Source organism: Gambusia affinis, linkage group LG06, assembly GCF_019740435.1.
Source record: "Gambusia affinis linkage group LG06, SWU_Gaff_1.0, whole genome shotgun sequence".
In the NCBI taxonomy this organism is placed as follows: Eukaryota; Metazoa; Chordata; class Actinopteri; order Cyprinodontiformes; family Poeciliidae; genus Gambusia; species Gambusia affinis.
In genome coordinates, this window is record NC_057873.1 from 27,521,308 (window position 1) to 27,542,383 (window position 21,076).

The window sequence follows — 21,076 nt, forward strand, 5'->3', positions numbered from 1 at the left end:
TCAAAGGAACTCAGTGTTTCAGCTGTTTTGCAGTTTTCTGGATGGAGTTTTGAAACTGAATTTTATAAACTTCTCAACCCAGTGTGTTTATCACAGTATTTGGTGTAGACCAGTTATTTTCCAGACATTCAGTCAGATTGTGAAGCCATTGTATGATTCACAAATGTTGCTGAGCATCGTAGCTCTCAATCCAGTTTGTAAGTATTGCTGCAAAAGAGATCATTATTTAGGGGGGAAAAAAAGGTGAGATTTTAACTCCTTCTATTCATTCGATAAATTTGACAAAGCAATACTCTCAGCTGCAGCCAGTCTAAAACGCCCAAGTCAGCATATGTGGAAGCAAACCGCATCAAATCACATCTTGGCTGGCAATGCAAGGAAGACTCCATTACCCACATTAACAAAGAAAACGTTCAAGTTCTCTCCACCACAGCATCATCATCATCATCGTTGTCGTCGCCTGAGCAAACAACCTGCTGTCTCTCCAGCCCCCCCTTCTTCCTCTGTCCCTCACACCTACAGAAAGGCCCTCACGCTGCTAATTCGCTTCAAAGGCTGACAGGCGAGGGCTTTCTCTGTTACAGGCGTGTGCCAGATTAGGTGGAGGCGAATCAAAAAAAGACCGGCCCCCACCCTGTCACATCTTTAAAAACTCCCCTGGTGTCTGGCCACTCCTCTGCCTCAAAGCACTCCCCAGCTGCCGGGGTTTGAATCAGAGGGACTCCCTAGAGAAAGAAAAGGGCATCTGGCACACGCCTTGGAGGCGAGGAGTTAAAAAAAAAAAAAAAAAACATGTCAAACTGTAGCTTTCAATAAAATATGCCACTTCATATTACTGATGATCCACGAACTCCATCTCAGAAAATCTGCAGTGCTTGCTTTTATCGCCATGACCTAAAAGTGTGTTGTTGTTTTTTTGGGGGGTTTTTTATGTTAACTCTGTACTTTCTTAAATTACATTTTCAGACTGAGATTTCTTTTAAAAAGAAAACTAACTCCGTCTGTAACTGATTAGCAGAGTTGCTTAAAAGAAATGACCTTTTCTTTCTGGGTGACTCGTTAAGATCGTTATGTATCTCCTGGGGGTTTTATTTGTGCTTTACTGCACATTTGAACACGTCCAAAACATAAACGCATCCAACGAGTATGATTTTTTGTTTTATAATTTAATGTTCTATGAAGAAATTTATTGTTTATATTTGGGAATGTGCCAGTTTCCACTGTTGGTTTTTATTGTGGCGCTGAGTACTTTTAAGAGGCAGAAGTAATTAAAAAGGCTCCAGGTCGAATTAGCCATTTTGCCAATTTGAACCCTGTTTCACGTCTTGCTTGTCGCAGCCTATGTCTGATTTTGCACTCACAAACAAACCATGTAGTCAGTAAGGATATTTCTGTTGAACCTTTACTGTGCTGGATGAACTGGGGGAAATATTTAGTCATAAAAACATTTAAATCTCACATATTGTTTATTTTCATTAGATATAATTTTTTGTTGATCGTCACCCTTTTGTCGGCATAGGAGGAGAGAAAGAAAGACAAAGAAAGAAGGAAACAAAGAGGTTTCTTAAAGCTCTGTCACACTTTGTTTTACACCTGCAAACAATTTTGTAATCCATAAAGATGATAATATGGTTTTGTGAGCTTCTGATTATTCTAGCAAACATGAACAGCATGGCAATGTGTGAGCATCACGCCACAGAGTTTGAAATAGGATCGATATGACATCAGCGCTAAAACAAACTCCAAAGACCTTTCACAAGATGCCGACTGAAACGCCGCTCAGAATCGAAGAAGGCATATAAACATTTTTAAAAAAGCCACATTACAGTTTTATAGTCATAAAATTTAAATCTCAGTCGCCAACCAAAACCTGGGTGGATCTGAAAACGGTTGGCAGGAAAAGCAGCCTACAAACCTAACTCGGTTTCAGCAGGTCTATCAGCAAAACCGTACCGAGCTTCCAGCTAACTCCCGCTTTTCTAAGAAAGCTGTGAAAGGATTCCTAAAATGTTTCACCAGAGTCAAACTGCCTAAAAGGTAGATCTACTTAATGCTAAGAACATTTACATAAACTGACTTAACTTTACTATTTTCCTTCCTTCTTTTAGAACTTGATTTAAAAAAAAGGTTCATAAAACAGCAAAACAACATCAGCTTTGAATTGGGAAAGAAGGGTCGACTGAATCAATATTTTTGTGGACATTACCAAAAGCTTGGATTTTTCTTCCCTTCCCTGACATCGAAACTCAAAACACATTTAGTGTAATCCAGTTTAGTCTGAGATTCATTTGACATGCAGTGCTTTGGCGTGGAGTGCTGTAGTTATGTAGACAAGAAAAAGACTTATCACTGTAAGAAGGTCGGCTTTGACCTCAAGTGGTAAAAGATTTCTACAAATAATCGTGTTTGGGTAATGAGCCAAACATAAACCAAGCAGTAAATCTGGTCATCTTTTCACTTACACTCTTCATACACACTGTTGGTGAAATATTTTCTGCCAATCCTTGCTCTACGAATCTTGTTCTTCATGTCTCATGCTGCCAACCACAAGTTTGTGTGGAAATAAGCAGACAATAAAAGTACAAAAATAAATAAATAGATCACATTTGGTTTTTAAAAAAATACCTCCTAGAAAACTTGTTTGTTTGGGTTATTATGTGTGTGGAGTTTCGAGCTCCTATTAAATATTACAGCCCACAACTGAGATTATGACAGCTGGATTTACAGAGGGCAAGCATAAACAGTTGTGTTTTTCCTGACTTCGGAGAATCATTACACATCTAATCTTGAAATAAACATCTTGAAGAACGCTCCACTATCCACAGTGAGGAACAGTAAGTTAATATATTGAAACCAGAGCAAATCCTGGGGAGCCACCATTGCTTAAAGGTTCCCCCTGTAGGGTTCTCCTCCCTGTGAGCTCATGTGGACATCCTCATCCCCACGGCTGAGGTAACGCTGAAGAATCAGCGCAGTTCGAGTTCATGAAGGTCAACAAGTGGGTGTGGAATGTAAGGTTTTTCCCATGTAGAGCAACGCAGCAGCACAGAGGCTCAGTGGGAAAGCATGTGTCGGCCTTCAGGACAGCCCACAGGAATTTAAAAAGCACAGCCGGCGCAAGTTAAAAGAAGCAGTTCAAGAAACATTTTCAGACCAGCAACAGTGATAAGGCATCACCGCAGCAGAACCTGAGATTGTTGCTGAACTATTTTAACGCTACATTGTGCGCAATGTAGTTACTGCCTACATTACCCACAATGCACTCGGAGCTGGGCTTGACCCCAAGGAAGTTAACCGTGAAGAAGTCGGGATTTCAACGAGGCGACGCCCGTAAACTTTGTTAGCAGTACCTGTTACAAACAACATGTGTAAATCTTTACTTTCCATAAGCAAACACCATAAGTTTTCAGTTTGTTCAGGTTATAGTGGCAGTCACTTTGTCACAGTGATTTTAGACTCGTGTCGTGTGCCTTGTAAAATAAACATGTTGCGCCACAGTAAGACGTGGCGAGCCGCCATATTGAAACACGAAGTGAACCTTACATGTCCTTAGTTGGGTGGAGGGTCGTTGCAAATGTTTTAATATTCAATAAAACAAAAAAAAGTCATAACTGACATACTAGAAGTTTCTATTTGGTGGCAAAGTTGCTTGCCAACCGCCAATACATAACACAAGAAGAAGAAGTCGGAGTTTCTCCCAGTTTCCAATTCAGTTTGAGTTTGGAAACTTGAATTGAAGCGCAGTAAACAAGGTTATCTACAAACACAAAGTCACCGTTGTTTGTACGAAGGTTTTCTAGCCACAGGCTAATTTTCACTTGTTAGTTGGACCAGGGGGAAATTCGACTTCAGTGTGTTCCAGTTAACTTTTGTTGACTGGGATCTGGAGCGCAGCACAACATTCTGTTATTTCTTACTGATTTAGCAACATGCCAGCTGGTAACAGTTTTATTTAATTTCAGGGCCAATTATTAAAATTTAGATGATTCATCTTAGTCTTGTTATGTGAAGTTGGCTATTATATGGCAATCTGAAGCTCTAGCATGAAGAAAACCCTAAGATTGTGGAATAAATGGGATAAAACCCAAAAATAAACACAGCAGAAAGTACTTAGTGTACTATCTCTGCTGTCTTTTGTGGTAGTCAGCTTGTTAGAGCTGGACTGGGGGGGTATAGTGGTAGACTTTACTATCAAAAAAGCTCAGATTTTTTGTTTGCTTATGAAAACAAGTGCTCTTTGTCCAAAGTAAAGCCGTGACGCTCCCACGGGATTGTCAAACAAACCTAACCAGAGAGCTGTAAGGAAGAAAATGCACTTTCTTATCAAATCCCAGCGTTTTGTTATGTCTCCATCCTCTTTCTTACAGAAACCATTCAGACACACAGTGGTTCTCTCTCTGCTGTATAACCACAACATCACATTATTAAGTGTTAAAGCTAAATTCAAAACAGTTTCAATTCAGTTTACTAGATTTTTTCAGGCATACTTGAGAAATTCTTTAATCTTCCATGGCAACCGTTCAAACAGAGCTAAACGTCCGGGTGGACCTAGCTCCGCCTTCGAGGCACAGCTGCTCCTAAGAGATGCAACTTACAAGCAGAGCAGCCCTTCTCCATTCAGCTCCTCCAGACTAGCCAGCAGCAATTAGCAAACTCCTGATGGAACTGCACATCTGCTGACATCATTATACAAGGCAGAGTTTCAAAAAGTGCTTCTTAAAGAGACAGAGGCACAATTTCACGGAATTAAATTACAAAGTAACATTTCTTTTAAGTCATATTTGACATGTACAACATTTTTCTGATAACTGGAGGAAACTTGATTGTGCTATAAATGATTCTATGGGCCTGGAAAACACAAAACACCGGCCCTTTAAAACAGTTCTAACAGGCATCTTTTCTTCTCTTTACTTTTCTTTTCTTTTTCTTTTTTTTTTATATCTCTGCTCGGAAACAGAAACCTGCAGGAATGGGAAACCAGGTGAGTGGAGGAAATACGTACGAAGGAGAATCCCCACTGAGGCTGAGCTGTGGATGTTAAGAGAGATTCCTCCCTGTGAAGCTCCGTGTTTCCCGTGTTTCCTCTCACGGCAGAGCGGATCCACCACAACACTGCCACAACGCATCAGCCACGGAGGCCTTGACGGCTCTCACAGCACGGCCCTGTTGCTTTAGCAGCTGCCTGCTAAAGCAACCTGGGTCTCAGTAATGTGGATGCAACACAAAACTCTCACTGGAATTATATACAGGAAGAATGAGGACCTGCACTGATGTATTGTTGGCGCTGGCGCTTAGGAGAATGGGCAGAAACAACAGCGAGAGGTCAGGGAGAACGATTTCATAAAAGGCCGCAGCTGGAGCAGAAACGGCCCGGAGGTCTGGAGCCGTCGGCCCCGGCGAGAACATTATCCCCCTGACCTCATTGCCAGGTGGCCGGGAATGTGTGGCGTCGTCTTCCAGCGGTATGCCATGCGGCCTGTCAACGAGGCGAAAGTATTCCTGGATGTCACCTGCTGCTCTTTAGGAGTGAGAGTAACGCCGAGGAGGAGCGTTAAGTGGCTGCCAGGGAGGAGGAGGAATGGAAAGGCGAGATAAAGAGACACACTTCCACACCGGCCTCAATCGGGGTGGAACCACGGCACTGAGTGGCCGGGCTGGAGGGAAAGAGGAAACCAATGACAGGATGGTAGATTTTATTTTCTCCCTTTTTCTAAATTTTTTTTTTAATCTCTACTATTAACCAGGATACTGTCTTTAATAAAGTTTGAATTAAATTAGTTAACTAACTCAGTTGTACATCCCACAAAACTGGAGTACAATATATTTTTTAAAACTACACAGTATTTATGTTGAAATGTTGCCCTTTCTGTACAGTATGTTATTTATGTTTTTATTCTGTTGTTTATGGATATATTTATATTCTCTGTTTGTGTGAGTCACTGCAGAAATTTCCCCACGTTGGGACAATTAAAGGATGTTTCTCTTCTATTCAACTTCAATCCATCTGAGTCAGGAGTTTCTCTTTAACTTTTAAAGTGTAAAGACAAAATTTTACTCTGAAATTGACAGCAGCCATTTCAATCGAGGAGAAATCTACAAAGAACTGGAGAAGGTCAAACAGACGGACAGACGGATAGGAACCCAGTGTGAAATCACTTTAGCCACTTTCCAAACCTCAATTATGTTGTAAATCCATTTTTGTATGCAATTGTTGCTGTGCACCAGAACCTTCAATCTGGTTTGCAAGAACTGCTGTGAAATGGATCATGTCAGAGAAGTGAGATTTTTAACTACTTCCATCCACTTTTCCTTTGAGCTACAAAACCGCCGCCGAGTTGCTGACATCAACGATTCGGTCTAACTTTCAAGAACAGAAGGACAAATCATATGTGGAAAAGGGGAGATTTTTCTTACTGACTCTGAGTGACTTTGAATGTGCAACTGTCTGCTTCACATGAATAGATCATTTTCTTTTCTTTTTCTTTTTTTCTATCTGTGCGAATTGATTTGGCACAAAAGTGGACCCTCACCTATTGGCGGTCCAGTGATCACAGATTATGTTACAAAACCAGACTCCAAATTATTTATGTAAAATATACGGACTTTTTCATACAGCATATCTAACATTTTTAAATGAAAATGCAACTTGGGAAGCTGAAATACTATCTGACATGCAATTGGTTGGCACTTGACAAGCAGCCAATCCAGAAGTGCCGTTTCTTCTCCTTAGCAATGGCTGGCTACAACCTAAAGAGTGATGATTAGGAATACAATAGATATTAGCTTCTGCCAAGACGGTTTCCACTGTGCGTATTTGTAACGGTGGCAAACAATCAAAAGAGAGATGGGGATTGAGTCCGCAACATTTTAATTTAATGATTGTTACAAAGTAACTTCGTTAGCGGTATCGTTTTTTTTATCAGCCGTTAGAACAGAAAAAAAAGAACACATCCACTTCCGTTCCACAACCTTCGTTTCCTAGCAACGGCGGAGTGATATTGACCCCCCTCCGCAACCACGTCAAACTGCGACACCACTAGTAAATAACACACACAACGAAACACAAAACAGTATTAATAAACACAAAACAGTATCAATTTACCTCGACTATTCCATCAAAATGGCCTGTGTGCCACATATTCATGCACATTAAGGTTTATCTTGTGCTTAAACTATTAGAATCAGAAGTTTTTAAAGGGGATCTAAAATACCTGCAGACTTTAGTAGCCATGAAGAGCTTTCTAAACTGTTGACAGAATAGGTGGATTGATGTATTAAAGACCAATAAATCAAATTCAGACTCCTCCAGGCTGCAAGAGTCCTGCACTGAGCGCACAAAGTGTGCCATGAGCAGCACACAAGCGCTGCGTTGATGACAGCAAACAGCTGAGTGACACAGATGACACACAGTTCAGACTTCACAGACCGGGCCGTGGGCAACAAGAGCGCGTTTACAAGTACATCCCAGTGGGAAGGTCAGTGGGAAGGTGTGCCATGTCAGGCGGCAGCAGAAGCAGGAGGCTTCCGGAAAACCGGAAACATGAAAGTCTCGGTTTCCTCAAGCTGAGTTACGGAAGAGAAGCCAAAAGAAAAGAGTTAATAACACAATATAAAGCAAGGATAATTGACCAATTTTATTTAATTTCTTCATGGCGCTTCAGAAAAAAAGAAAAACGTTTTCTCTTAGCTTCAGCACACAGGCACTTGTGCTCAAAACAACAATGCCATGTTCAAAACCACACAATAGCTTTAAATTGCAAAACATGTTGAAGAAAAATTGATCAAATTTGTTATCACGCCACATAAAGTGAGGAAACTAAAGTTCTCCAAAACTCGGCCGTCTGCATTTTACTTTCGAAATAAAGGAAAATATTGAAAAGATGGAAAAATGCATAAAGAGGAAGTATTATATAAAATCAACTCCTTTTTTTGTTTCACATCACGTCCTATTATTATTCAAAAACAAATCTGGAGCATCGCTTTGATTCTTTTATGCGTGTTTGATAAATCCTTGAATCTCCCGTGGTAACCGCTCAGCTGACCAAAACGCCTGGGTGGATCTAGCTCCGCCTTTGAGACTCAGCTGAACGGCTAGAATAACATTTTCCAGAAATCTGACGGTTGAATAACAAGAATAACAGAATACAAAAACAATAAATACTACTGTTGTTGAAATCATGTGTCTATTTACTCAATAATTTAATAGCAGAACAACTAAACACAGTTTATTTTGTTCATATATGGAGATTAATGGCTGTTTTTAAAGACGTCGCAGTAATTAGGGCTTCTAAGTTTGTCAGAAAGATAAAATAAAGTTAAAAATCAGGGCAAAATGCTACGATTAGTCAGCAGCTAACCAACCATGGTAGATCAGCTCCCAGCTATACTAGCTGATCTAGCACAACTACTAGTACACAAATTCTTAGAAACAAAGTTTCCACCAATAATATAAACATTTGGATTTCTAATATTGTAAACACAACCATATCAAACAAGTTTTTTTCCTCTCCACACGCTTGTGTTTCATTCTAATGATAATTTCTGCTTGTTATTTGAGCCTGTTCCAGACAGCCCTGGAGCTCACATCACATTTCCTTTCATGCCGTGTGAAAACTTTTATTCGGGAGAAGCGCCGTGTTTCGGGAAGGCTTAATAAACACCGAGCCATTGTTTGCTTGCTCGGGAAGAGGACTCGGCCGAGCCCAGGGACGACAGGGATCCCGGCTTCCTGGGCTGGAAAACTGACATGTGGTTCTCATTGCTGCAGTTCAGTGAGTAATGGCTGCGCGCCGGAGCCTCGACGGGCCTCGGCCTCGCACGTGAGCCCATCAAAACCACATGTTCCAGTACGATTGTGTCTGTGGGATCGTAAAAATCGGAGCCTGCCCAGACCCCTCTTTGGATGTTATAAACTTTTTTTTTTTTTAGCCTTTTGGCTGATGCAACGTAGCACAACTTCCACATGGAGAGTATTTTCCCCGACTAAGTAGTTTGAGATCAGATTTACGGTGGAGAACTGATGCTGAGATGATTGTTTTTTGTTTTTTTTTTAAGAAGTGGAGTTTCATTATTCTATGAACGATCCACAATTTGATCCGTCGGCAGAGGAGAAGGGAAGTTATTAGAAATTATTTACGATCAAAACCAGATGACAGGTTTTTTTTTCAACTTCTAAAAAAAAAAGAGAAAGAAAAAAAAAAACATTCACAGAGTTGGTTTTGGCTTTAATGGGTGTAGAAAGTTTGTGTTGCAGCTCAGCATTGTTTCTGCTGCTACAGATTATTCCGTCGACATCTGGATCACATTTCTAAAAGTACATTCCTTTGACCTATGAATCCATATGAGAACGGTCTTCAGAACACAGAAAAATACAAATCTGCTGCTTCTCTCAAGGACAATAAAGAAAGACATCAAGTCGACCAGTGGGACCTTTTTTTGGTGCTCTGAGAAAAGTTTCCTTCTTTTTATGTCTTTTATCTTTGTAAAATCCTTTATTTATCTAGAAGATGACAAAATGTATGTTAATAAGTTCATGGTCAACAAATAACGGTCAATTTTAAATTAAAATAGGATCCCCCCCGTTTGATTGTGTGTGTGTGGGATCAGAATGACTCACACTGCCACACAATCCACTGCTGGCATCTTTTAGGATTTTTTTTCTCCACTCATTACTGCAATTTCTGATGCAACGTACAATTGTGAATGTTCAAAATGAAACGGGGGAAACGCAGCATCCAGCTGTCAGCGTTATCTAATACTTTCTGCATTAAACAATAAATGAATCCTAAAAGCCCAGAATTAATACAAATAAGCAAATAAGTTTGTTTTCTGAATTTTAAAATACAATATATATATATTTACTATTCATGTAAACATTTCTTTTGGTATCGCCATTAGCATGTGTTTCTGTTTTACTTTGGCCTTCCACATATTCTCTACATAGATTATTAGTGCTCCAACGGGGGTGTGAATACTTTTGGACTTGATTGAAAGCGTGCGTCTGTTCACCTGGTGTCTCAGAGTCCATCCTGAGGGTCTCCAGAACCACAACCAGCAGCAGCAGCAGCGTGGCTGAGCAGCCGAGTCTCATCTCCTGCAGCCAGGATGCTAATTGCAGACAGACTGTAGAGGAGTCCTCATACATCATGCTCTGTGTCAGAGGCGTCACGGTGATACACGGGCTCCCGGTCAGTATGAATGCTGCCCGCTGTAGCAGGATGTAGCAGGGGCCACAGTCGCACCACAGTGTTGTTTGATGTAAACTGCTTCTTTGGTCACAACAGGTTATGATAGCAAAACTATACATTGCATAAGAATCAGCTATTTTTCACTTCACAGTCAACGGGGTTGTTGTTGTTGCTTCAAATGAGGCTTTTAAAGGAGAAGTATTATGTGTCAACCAGGCACATAGTGACACTTTATAGCACAATCAAGTAAAAATGTTACCTTCAGTTGTTGTAAAAATGATATATATATCAAATGTGACTTAAACTTGGTAATTTAACGCTTTGAAATTGTGTCTTTGTTTCTTTAAGAAGCTCCTGCTCTTTCTGAAACTCTGCCTTCAGGAAGTCATCACAACATCATTCTTGAAATAACCCTTTAACACCTGCTGAGCTGACTTAATGAGCTCAGCATGTAAAGTCCCAAAAGGTGTTTGCTAATTGCTGCTGGCTAGTCTGAAGGAGCTGAGAATGGGAGTCGTGGGGAAAGGCTGCTCTGTGAGGCAGAAGCTCAGAAACTGCGACTCAGAGGAGGAGCTTCGTCCTTGTAGGCGGCCCTCGGTCCAACCAGATGTTTTCACAGCTGAATGGTTGCCACGGGAGATAAAAGGATTTCTCAAACATGCATGAAAGAATCAAAGCAACACTCCAGGTTACATGATATGTTACATAACACCGCCGGTCATCTAACAGGGCAGTTTTGTGACTTATTCTGTACTGGTGGAATTAATACTGACTTGTTCTGGATATCATCTTCATCCCTCAGACATTAGACGAGGAAAACCTCTAAACAAAACACAAATCTGGAATGGAAAGAAAAATCAGTTGTTGTGATGTGATCACTGGGGATGATCTCAGCAGTTACTGATGGAGCTAAAAGGTCGGAGTAACGACTCGTGACACTTTTATTGAGCAGAAAAAGACTCAAAGTCAGCCGATACAAGTTGGCCGCTTATCAGAGGAAGCAATTTAAAAGAAAAATGTAACTTTTTTATGAGGTTTATTGAAGCTGCAGGTGATTGAGAGAGAGCAGGACTTTCTGAAGATAACATGAAGTCTTATGAACATTTATCATGAACTGCATTTACTTGTCTCCTGGAAACAAACACAAATAATGAAGTTGAATGGAAAGCAACATTTCATTCCTGATAGTAAAGTTCTCACTGCTATTTTTTTTTTTTTAAGTTTACAAAATCTTTCATAAAATAAACTTTACAGCAAATCGTTTTGGGTCAATGCTGTTCTACCCGACTGTCGCTTGCAAACAGGTGATTTTTGCTTAAAATAGATCAGAAAATGCGTCTCCACCTGTTGGTGCTAGAGCACAGGTGGGACCACCCAGAGGACTACCGTAAGATATTTTAGAAATGCAAGCCTCTTCTATAGTTTGTAAAGTGATTCTGAAGGCATTTTAATAACACGTCAGATGTCGTTACTGCACGCTTTGCAGGTTATATCCATTCTAATCTGATGTACAGCGAAGACATGAAACTCCATACTTATTATCCCATAATCCTCACCATATGGTGCGCTGTATTAAAGGTTTAGACAAACTGTACATGCAATAACCTTTATGATGTATTGCGAGCCTTGTTCTTCGTCTGCTGAAGTGTTCGTTGCTCTGATAACTTTGCAGTATGTTTAAAAAAGAAAATTGCACAAATAAATCGTTTTGCGTGAGAAAAGGAAATAATTACAAATTTCTTCTGTTTTAAACTATAGAAGTAAGAACGACTCAGGAATAAATGATTGTATCGTTGTATTATATCTGAGTTATAAAACGCAATTAGAGCTGGAATGATTCATCGGATTAATTGGTTTAGTAATTGATTAATAACTAAAAGTAAATCAATTCTTCAAGTACTATTTGATACCATCTAGTTTCCTCAGACTTTACTTTTTCATAAGTGTTTTAAAGTTTCCACAATATAAAAGTGCCTACGATTTATACATTTTTGTAAAAAAAATAAAGAAAGAAAGAAATAAATCAAAAATATCAAACAAAACCCAACTGCTTAATTTGATTTGCAATGTAGAAAAATGTTGAAAATTCCCGTTAAGTAAGTAAATAACGGATTGCATTATTGCTTCATAGACCTACATTTTATTTAGATATCCTTAGAGTGATAAAAATGCAATTAAGGAAGAAAAACACTGAAAAGTTCAACCAGTTAAGAAAACAAACCTCCAGTCACCACATGCCCCTACAATTGGCCTTAAAAGTCTCTTTTCCTGCTTGAGAGTTTTCTAACAACCCGGCCATGTGCTGAAGCGATTGACCGGCTCTCGAGCAATTCCCTCCTTCCTCTGCTACAAAAGCTGCAATCCATCATCCACTTCCTGTTTGTGCAGCGGCTCGTTTTACACCCTTTCCTGTATGATCCAGAGGACTTTCTTCTGGTCCCTCTGAGCTCACCGACTCCTTCAGAGCACTGCTTATCTCCTTCAGCACACCGTGACACAAACATGGACTCCAGAGTCACCGGTTCACACAATCATTTAGTGAACAATCAGGGAACGGCTGCTGCCCGGCGCACCAGAGAGGGAAGAGCTGGAAACTCAGAGTGTAAATTGACTGACTGTCATAATGGCTGGTTGAGAGTTTTCTGGTTAAACTGGGATTTCCAGACGGCTTTGGTGTTTGTAGACCCCCTTCAGTGTAGGAAGGAACAGGGGAACAAGACAATAAAGGTGACAAGCTGAATTTCCATTGACCATATAATTGAGCAAATTGGAATTACATAAATTTGCCAATTTCAAACAAATTCACGGTTTTCTATAAAAATGTTCTCGGCTGTATCAAAATTATGCTGCATTCAGACCAAACGTAAATCAAGAACGCATCCAGTGTCTCAGGTTGGACACTTGCGCATCTAAAGTCAGATGCTTAACATCGAGCTTCAAAATCGCTCTAGACCTGCTACATCTGAGCAAAGAGTGGAACGACACGTGTTGGGAGGCGCCTCTAAACTTTATTTTTCCTATTTCAGTTTCAATGGCGGATGAAATATTGAGAAAGCGTCTCGGCTTTATTTACCGAGCGGAGAGAATGTCACCACTGGTCACCTCTGCACCGTGTTTGAATTCACCAAATCATTCAGGGCTGTTGTGAGTTTGGTGAGTTCTAAAACCTAGCCGCATGCTGAACAGGGTTACTTTCAGCGCTACTCTGGTCTCATTTTGACGACCTCGGATTGACGATCTGCTGACCCACTTTGGCATCAACAATCTCCAATTCTGGCATTTGCTGCTTCGGACGTGCTTGACCATCGTCAAATGCTTGAAACGCTTCAGCCACGCAGCGCATCTATCACTGTGAGATTCCACTCAAATCGCATACGGTCTGAATGCAGCATTAGTGTATTTCGCACATGAGCCACATGGTCAACAGGTGAATGTTACTACTGGTGGAAAAGATGAAGAAAATGACAGGAAGTAGTTGGAGGATTGCAGCACAGCATGTTTTTTAATCACTGACTTTGTGAACAAACTTACTGACATGTTTTTAAGTGTGTTCCTGACTTAAAAGAAATTTTAATGGCAAATTTGTGTTTCTCTGACGTTAGCCGAACATTGACAAAGTTTTGTGCACATTTGTATTAGAATCGCAGCTAATGTTGGTCTTTTTAACACACTCCTCTCCCTGCTGTCCTCACCACAGACTCAGAGGCAGCCTTTGTGTCTGTTGACACCGACACATGATCCCAGTGCTGACAGCGGCTCATTCTCATGTTCAGTTACTGGAACCACCAGCAGAGCCAGCCAGGACCACCAGCAGCACGTCCGACACAGCCGATTCACCGCGCACCAAAATCTAAAGTTATTTGGGGATTTTAAAAACCAAAATGAAAATGATTCACATAAGCCTGGGTAGAGTAGCAGTACGAATTACTCAAGTGAAAAGAAAAATTACAGAATAGCAAAAACACTCCTAAGAGTATTTTTTTTTCCCCAAAAAGCTGCTCAAGTAAAACAAATTTGTGTTTGTCACAAGAAGTGACATCTTTAAGGCCCCCAATGGGACATCATTAGCTCCACCCGATAGCCCTATAGAACAGCCATGGTGCGGTTCGGCTGTAAGGGCCGCTTTTAAAATGGAAGCAGACCAATCACCGACAAAGTCTGCATTAGTCAGTGGAAACGAGGCCTGAGAGGACATTAGAGAACCAACATTATTTCATAAAGTCCAAGGAAAACATAAGACACGTTAGCAAGAATCTTCTTCAGAAGTTTAAAGCAGCGACAGATAACTTTTATAAGAAGTGTTTTATGAAGACAAAACATGTTTTACAAACATGTTTTTTAAAAACATTTGTTGAAATTTTCACTATGTTCTGACTGTATTACATGAGATAATCTGGGAAGAAAATTAACTCCTCTGGCTCCTCTCTGTGGTCCTACAGCCATCTGCAAAAAGGAGAAACAACGTTGATTTTCTCCACAACTAGCATGTAGATAAACTGTTTCTCCCATCCTTGGTTGCCATGCTAACTAGCCTTAGCATCTGTAGAAAAGAAAGCTTTTATTTTCCATGTACTCCACAAATCTGGCACCAAGCAACAGTGGCTAAAACAAAGTCATAATTGAAAGAAAAACAAAAAAGAAATGTTTACACGTTTAAGATCTAACATTTAGAAGTTACTGTACATCATCCTGAACATGCCAGTCAATCTCCAGTTGGACAACAATGGAATAAAGTCAAGAACAAACTCAAATTTAGATCAAATTTAGAACGTGACGTTATTATTGCTTATCAATAAGATGATCTTTAAGAACGACTTTAGAATGATGAACGTTTGTACAGGAATCAACAGCGAATCTGAATCAAACCGCATTGCCTCTCTTTTCAGATTTTCATCTAAAAAACGTATAAAAGCCGTCTATCATTTACCTCCACTTCACAATCATGGACCCTCCAGCCCCCGAGTCTTTCTGTCAAATAAAATCGCAATAACTTATCGCAATTGAAGACCCAGTTGGCCTGCAAACTGCTGCAACGTAAGCCCTCTCCTGGCTCAGACGCAGAGATGTTTTATTCATGACGAGCTTACGACTCTCACCAACGCCACAGCGTTGGAGCTGGAGAGCAATGACTCCCTCACCGCACGCCACACTGTGCCCGGCCTAAATTATTCACCGCTGGACAGTGATGACAGGAGCGTGAAAAACAGAAAAAGCGTGAAGTTAACGGGGTGGTTTTATTTTTGCTGCCTGAAAGGCTCTACTTGGCGGCTTCAGGTTCCTGTTAAAAACTTACTTGTAAAGAACTCATTAAATGTGATATATCCAAAACAATGACATTAGCGGATTGGATCAACTGTAACTTTTATTAACTTTCATCACTTCTGTTCTTTTTTTAAACTAACGGCCCAATTTAAGCACTAACTTGTTAAGGTCGGCGTCAAAAGGAGCAGAAGCAGAAAATCTGCTTTTATGTCCGAGTCTCTGAGCAGAACCGCAGCCTCTTTTAAGTCATTATTTAAAGTGAGGAGAAATTTATTTATGATGTCAGTAGATATAGTTCATAAATCTCTATCACAACAGTCTTAAATTATATATGATGATTCACATCAGAATCAAAGAAAAACATTTTCTGCCTCATGGATTTACACTATTTCACATTCTTTTCTGCAAAAAATACTCCCTGTAAAATCATAACATATACACATTTTGTTTATTTTCTATTTCAGAACCAGTCTAACAAAATAAGTTAGCCAGTCACTTCTGTGACACTGACTGAAATATAAGCTGTAGAAAGTGAGAAAATCTACAAGGAAACTTGGCAATAAAAATAAACGTATCAGCAAAAATTTGTTAAAAATAACAAAAGAAGAATAAAAATTACAACCTCCAGGTGGAACTGAAAACTGAATTTTAAAATTCTGAAAATAAGATATGGGCAAATTATGTGGGACAAATATGACATAAAAGAAAATGGACTTCTCAATTCGACACTTGAAAATTGGGCCTCCGTCTCTTTAAGAAGCTCCTTCAAGAGACGGAGCCTTCAGGAAGTTGTCACAACAATGCTTCTCATTATGCCATTTGCAACCGTTCTTACCATTGATGCACTGAGAAGTATTTCCAGTAATGAGTAGACTCACAGTTCCACCAAGTGTGTGCCAATTACTGCCAGCTAGTCTGCAGGAGCTTCACAGAAAAGGCCGAGCTTTGTGAAAGCAAGCGTTTAGGCACCCCCTGAATGGTTGCAAGAGAGATTCAAAGATTTCTCAAACGCGTATGAAGCACTCCATGTATGTTTTTGATGAGGAAATAACATTATAGCATAAATAAATCCAAAAAAGTCCATTTTACATCATTCCCCTTCCTGTAATTACTCATTTTGCGATTTTGGGTACTTGTATTAATCAACTATGTCACTTGTTTGTTCACCAGTTTTTTATTGAAGCCATTAGGCTTTCAACAGGACCAGAGTAACTTATTTAATTTCACATCAAGTTTTTAGGACAGGTTAAAATGACAATAACCTCCTTGAAAGCTCATTTTAACACTGGATGTTAAATATCTTTGTGTGAATTTTCTTTAGGGAGAGTTAAATTCTTAATTTTGTCTTTAAATATATCCATGAAAACTTTTTTTATGGGGACAGATTAAAAGAAAAAAAATTGCCTGAAAAGATGAGATGCATCTTCCTGTTTGTGGCGGTATTTTCTTAAATGTTTTCATCATTTCTGTAAAGCAGTTGTTTTTTTTCTATAACACTGAAGGCTAAGGTTGACCATGAAGACAATGAGGTGTCGCCCCACAGGACAAACCCCCCTGGGCGGTGAGCCACATTTCTCATATCAAATTTTGCCACAACCCACAGGGACATGAGGACCGTCTGTATCCGGAGGTTAAATGCATCCATCAGCACAGGTCGAAGGTCACGGGAGCTGTTTGACGTAAATCTGCTCCACGTCTGACACCTGATGTCGATTTCCAGCAGAAAATCAATCCTGTCAGCTGTACAGCAGACGATCATGAGGCACGGATCATTGTCTCTGGGTGGAGACAGCTGGAAGACACATGGCCGTTTCCCCTGACGACGCCATTTTCCTAAAGTTAGAGGAGCCGACGCGCAGCAGCACCAGCAGGGAGGAAAGGTATCCAGCTGAGGTTAAGGGTCACGACCTGCCCTGACAGTCAGAGCACAGGCCTGTCAGATGAAGACCTCCCAACTCATTACGTTTACAGCTCTTCCCTCTGTCCGGCTTCTTGTTTCTCAAATATGTTGATTTTGTTTTTAGCAAATAAATTTCAATCTAAACATGCAAATATTTCATTTTCTGAGAGGAGACGTATGCGGTCAGGCGTGGAGGAATGAGTCAACTCCAACCTGTCATGCGTTGTGATTTCATGAGCTCACCAGGCCAGCTCTCGGCCTTCCGACCTTCTGAGATTTTTTTTTTTTGTCCTCAGATATCGGAGGAGACTCAGGACAGATTTATGTCCCCCTCAAAGCCGCTGCAGCGGCGCTGCGCCAATTTGGCCGCACCTTTCCTACACGGTGACGGCGGTGTGCTATCTCTCTCAGGCACAGCAGGATCCCCGTGGAGCTGCAAGATTTTGTGTTGTTGAAATAAACTCGGCTCAGATGAGATCTTTCTTCTTTATGTGGAAGCACAGAACGTCTGTATGATGACAACAACAACAACAACAACAACAGAGGGATAACTGAATCACTAACAAACCCAAAGCTTATTTGAGTTGAATAAATACACGGAAATTTGCTGTTTAAAAAAAAAGAAGGACATTTTAAAAGTGTGACAAGATTATAAAAGTTTGTCACACACTGACACTTTTACTCTCAGCCTCTGGTCTATTTTTTGATAACACTGATTTGATAGTTTTTGTAGCCAGAAAGTGGTCGTTATCTTTCTGACAGACCTGCAGAGTTAAATATTCTGCAGGTCTTTTAAAGCTGCAGTATGTACATTTTATTTAAAATGTTAAAACTGTCATTATGTCATGGCTGTTTAATTTGAGAAATAACCTGTGAAAAGATCGAGTTCCTCTACCTCCTCCCTGTGGTCCCGCTGCCATCTGCAGAATCGCACCGCTCAACAGGGAACAACCAATCAGAATAAGGGGGAGGATCTTACCGCTGTCAATCATGCGTCTGTAAACACTGCTCACCCCAGAGCCTGTTGTGAATGCTAAGGCTAGTAGGCATAACCATCGATGGTGGTGGATAAAGAGTTTTTTGACTGTGAGTAGTTTCTCCGCTGCAGCATTTACACCAGCATGACTGAGACTCTCCTCGTCTATGTGACCTTCTAGACTCCAGAGAGTCACATAAATAGAACTTCAAGTAAACATTTGTGTGCTTAAATATTAGTTTATCAATCAAATCAAAGCTTTTTTTTTTTTTGCTGTACTTTGCCAAATTACGTCAACGTGAAAAGATGTTCAATATTTAATCTCAAGAATTACTCACCCAATGCAGACAGCTATTAATTCATATTTTAATATTTCTCAATGTGTAGTTTTAATGGGTAGCATTTATTAAAAGCAAAAGAGAAATGACAAAAACACAAACACAATCGAAACGGTTTGTTGTTGTTAGCTTAAAAATTGAAAAAAAAAAAAACTGAAGCAGAAGAAACACAAATCTCCATCTAAACTCTTCTCTAGGTCGTTTTATTGGTCATTTTCTACCAGTCGGGCCTCGACTTCTGCTTGTGAAGATATCTTGCAGAAACAATAAGACATCTGAAAAACAAATCGTGTCATCTTTGTGACTAGAGTTACATCAACAACATGGTTTCCACCCCCCAGCCGAACCTGCTGGTATCTTAAGGAACCCGGGCGCTAGATGGCCCCGTGATTTGATCATGTTGTTGAAAATCGCATGTTTCCATCTCATTTCGAAAAAAGGTAACCAGTCTCAGCAACGGTGGCTCATGAAGTTCAAAAAGAAGTACATCCCCTGTAGAAGGTTTTTTTCCATGTTCACACCAGAAGCGAACTGGACCAGAATTCGTTTGGAAGCCGACCGAGACCACCTCACAAAGTGCGTCTTACCCTTATTGTTCGGTCCGTTTCAGGGTTATCTTGAGTTTATTCACCTGCTCAAAAGGTCCAGACCAACAGGGGAAAACGAACTGCAAAAACGCTCAAGTTCTGTCGGGTTGCTAGCCACAAATCCGCGACAAAAGGGGTTGAATATTCATCTAGTCGCTTGTTTCATATTAAACAAAACTTTCTATAAGTTTTTATTCAACTTTTTAAAAATCAGTTTCCACTTTGACATTAAACATGTTTCCATACATGATCAGGATCGATCAGTAAAGACAATAAAAGGGAGACACATTCAAGTGAGTGAACACTTGTTACAGGCACTGTGTATTGCTGCAGAATTGACATTTTTTTAATTACTTCTAACATACGTAGTGTTAATTTCTAATTAAGTAATTTAACTTTAAAGTTTAATTCCATTTTTTTCATGTTGATTCTGTTTGTTTCGGTCCATACAAATCAGTGATGAAATTGACACATTAATTTGATGAAAATACAGAGAAATTAAAGGGATTGCATTTGGAAAAGTACAAGAAAACAAGGTCAATTTGTCAAATATCGCTTTATATACTTAAGAATCTCTGGAAGAGATTGCCGGGGTTGACTTGACTTTACGACAGGACGGAATAAAACTGTTTTATTAACCAAACTGTCTTTCGAGAAACAATCCATTACAGAAAAGTTCCATTTGATTGATCAACAAATGCGGCTGAGAAGTACTGTGTTTTCTGCTTGAATTTTTTTAAATAGTGGTTTAGATTAGGATGCCCTTTGTGAAGCTGACTGACCTCAGATTAAACTCACTGTATGTTGAGCCGGAGTGCTGCTTGAAAGCGGACACCCAGAGTCACACTCCGGCCGCCGCCTCCTTCCCTCCTCCACCACCAGAGTTTCAGTCGACCTGTCAGATCTGAATTTAAAGCTCGGAGATAAAAAGTGGGAGCGCCTCCAGCCTCACTGTGTCCAGGCCGAACCCTCGCCGAACTACAAAAAAAAAAAAAAAAAAAAAAAAGGTTACTTGGTTTCTGAACTGATAAATAGTTCAGTGTGTGGGTGAGCGATGTAAACTGTTAATGTTTAATGTGAGTGAGTTTACCTTTGTGTTAATGGAATGTGTGAATCATGCCCCTGCTGCGGAAAGGTGTTGTAATCAACGCAGTTTATTATGCGCAAATGTGCAAACATAACAAAAACCGGAAGGTAAGCTTTAACCAGCATTAAGATGGCCGACGCCCTTACCGTCAAAAATGGCTGATGTGGTTGTGTTTGCAGAAGTCCTCATAAACATTTGTTTTTCTTTGGGATGTAAATACCAGGGTCAAATTATACACCAAAAGAGAAACCTTGAAGCCCGTTTTTATTTTTGCATAATGTTTCATAAAGAGAATTCCTGTCTAAATCAGGAGTATTAAACTTATTTTCATTTTGAGCCACATCAAGATCAAGACTGTTCTTAAAGTATGGTTGTGGCCCAACATGTTGATCAAACAAACCTTAAAAAACTGTTATAGCAAGAATAATTGTCTCTGAATTCGATGAATCCTGCCGCAATTCGAATGCACGTGTAAACGCTGAGCAGACGAGAGACCGCTCCAACAGCAGGAAGTGGACTACACTCCCAGGGCATTCTGGGTAAAAGCTCCAAAACAAACACGACAGTCTAGCACTAGAAATGTCTTGTGGTTTGCTGTCAAAGACAAATGAGGAAATTCTACAATAAAGAATAGAAAATGCCACTCCAGATTTGCCTACATTTTATGAAGGAAGTTGATTTCAATTTCTTCTTCTGAGGTTTTTGTGTCGTTCTTTCAATGGTTTTTGGTGCAGCGCCA

General features: G+C 40.1%; 1 protein-coding gene across 1 annotated transcript in view; it reads right to left on the bottom strand.

The window, feature by feature from the left end:
• tada2a (transcriptional adaptor 2A) overlaps nt 1-20,201 on the bottom strand; it is a 43,226-nt gene extending 23,025 nt beyond the window's left edge. Inside the window, exon 1 of the mRNA XM_044118539.1 lies at nt 20,049-20,201. The gene's annotated coding sequence lies outside the window, so the exon portion shown is untranslated. The remainder of the gene's footprint in view (nt 1-20,048) is intronic.
• Between the last annotated feature and the right edge of the window lie 875 nt (nt 20,202-21,076).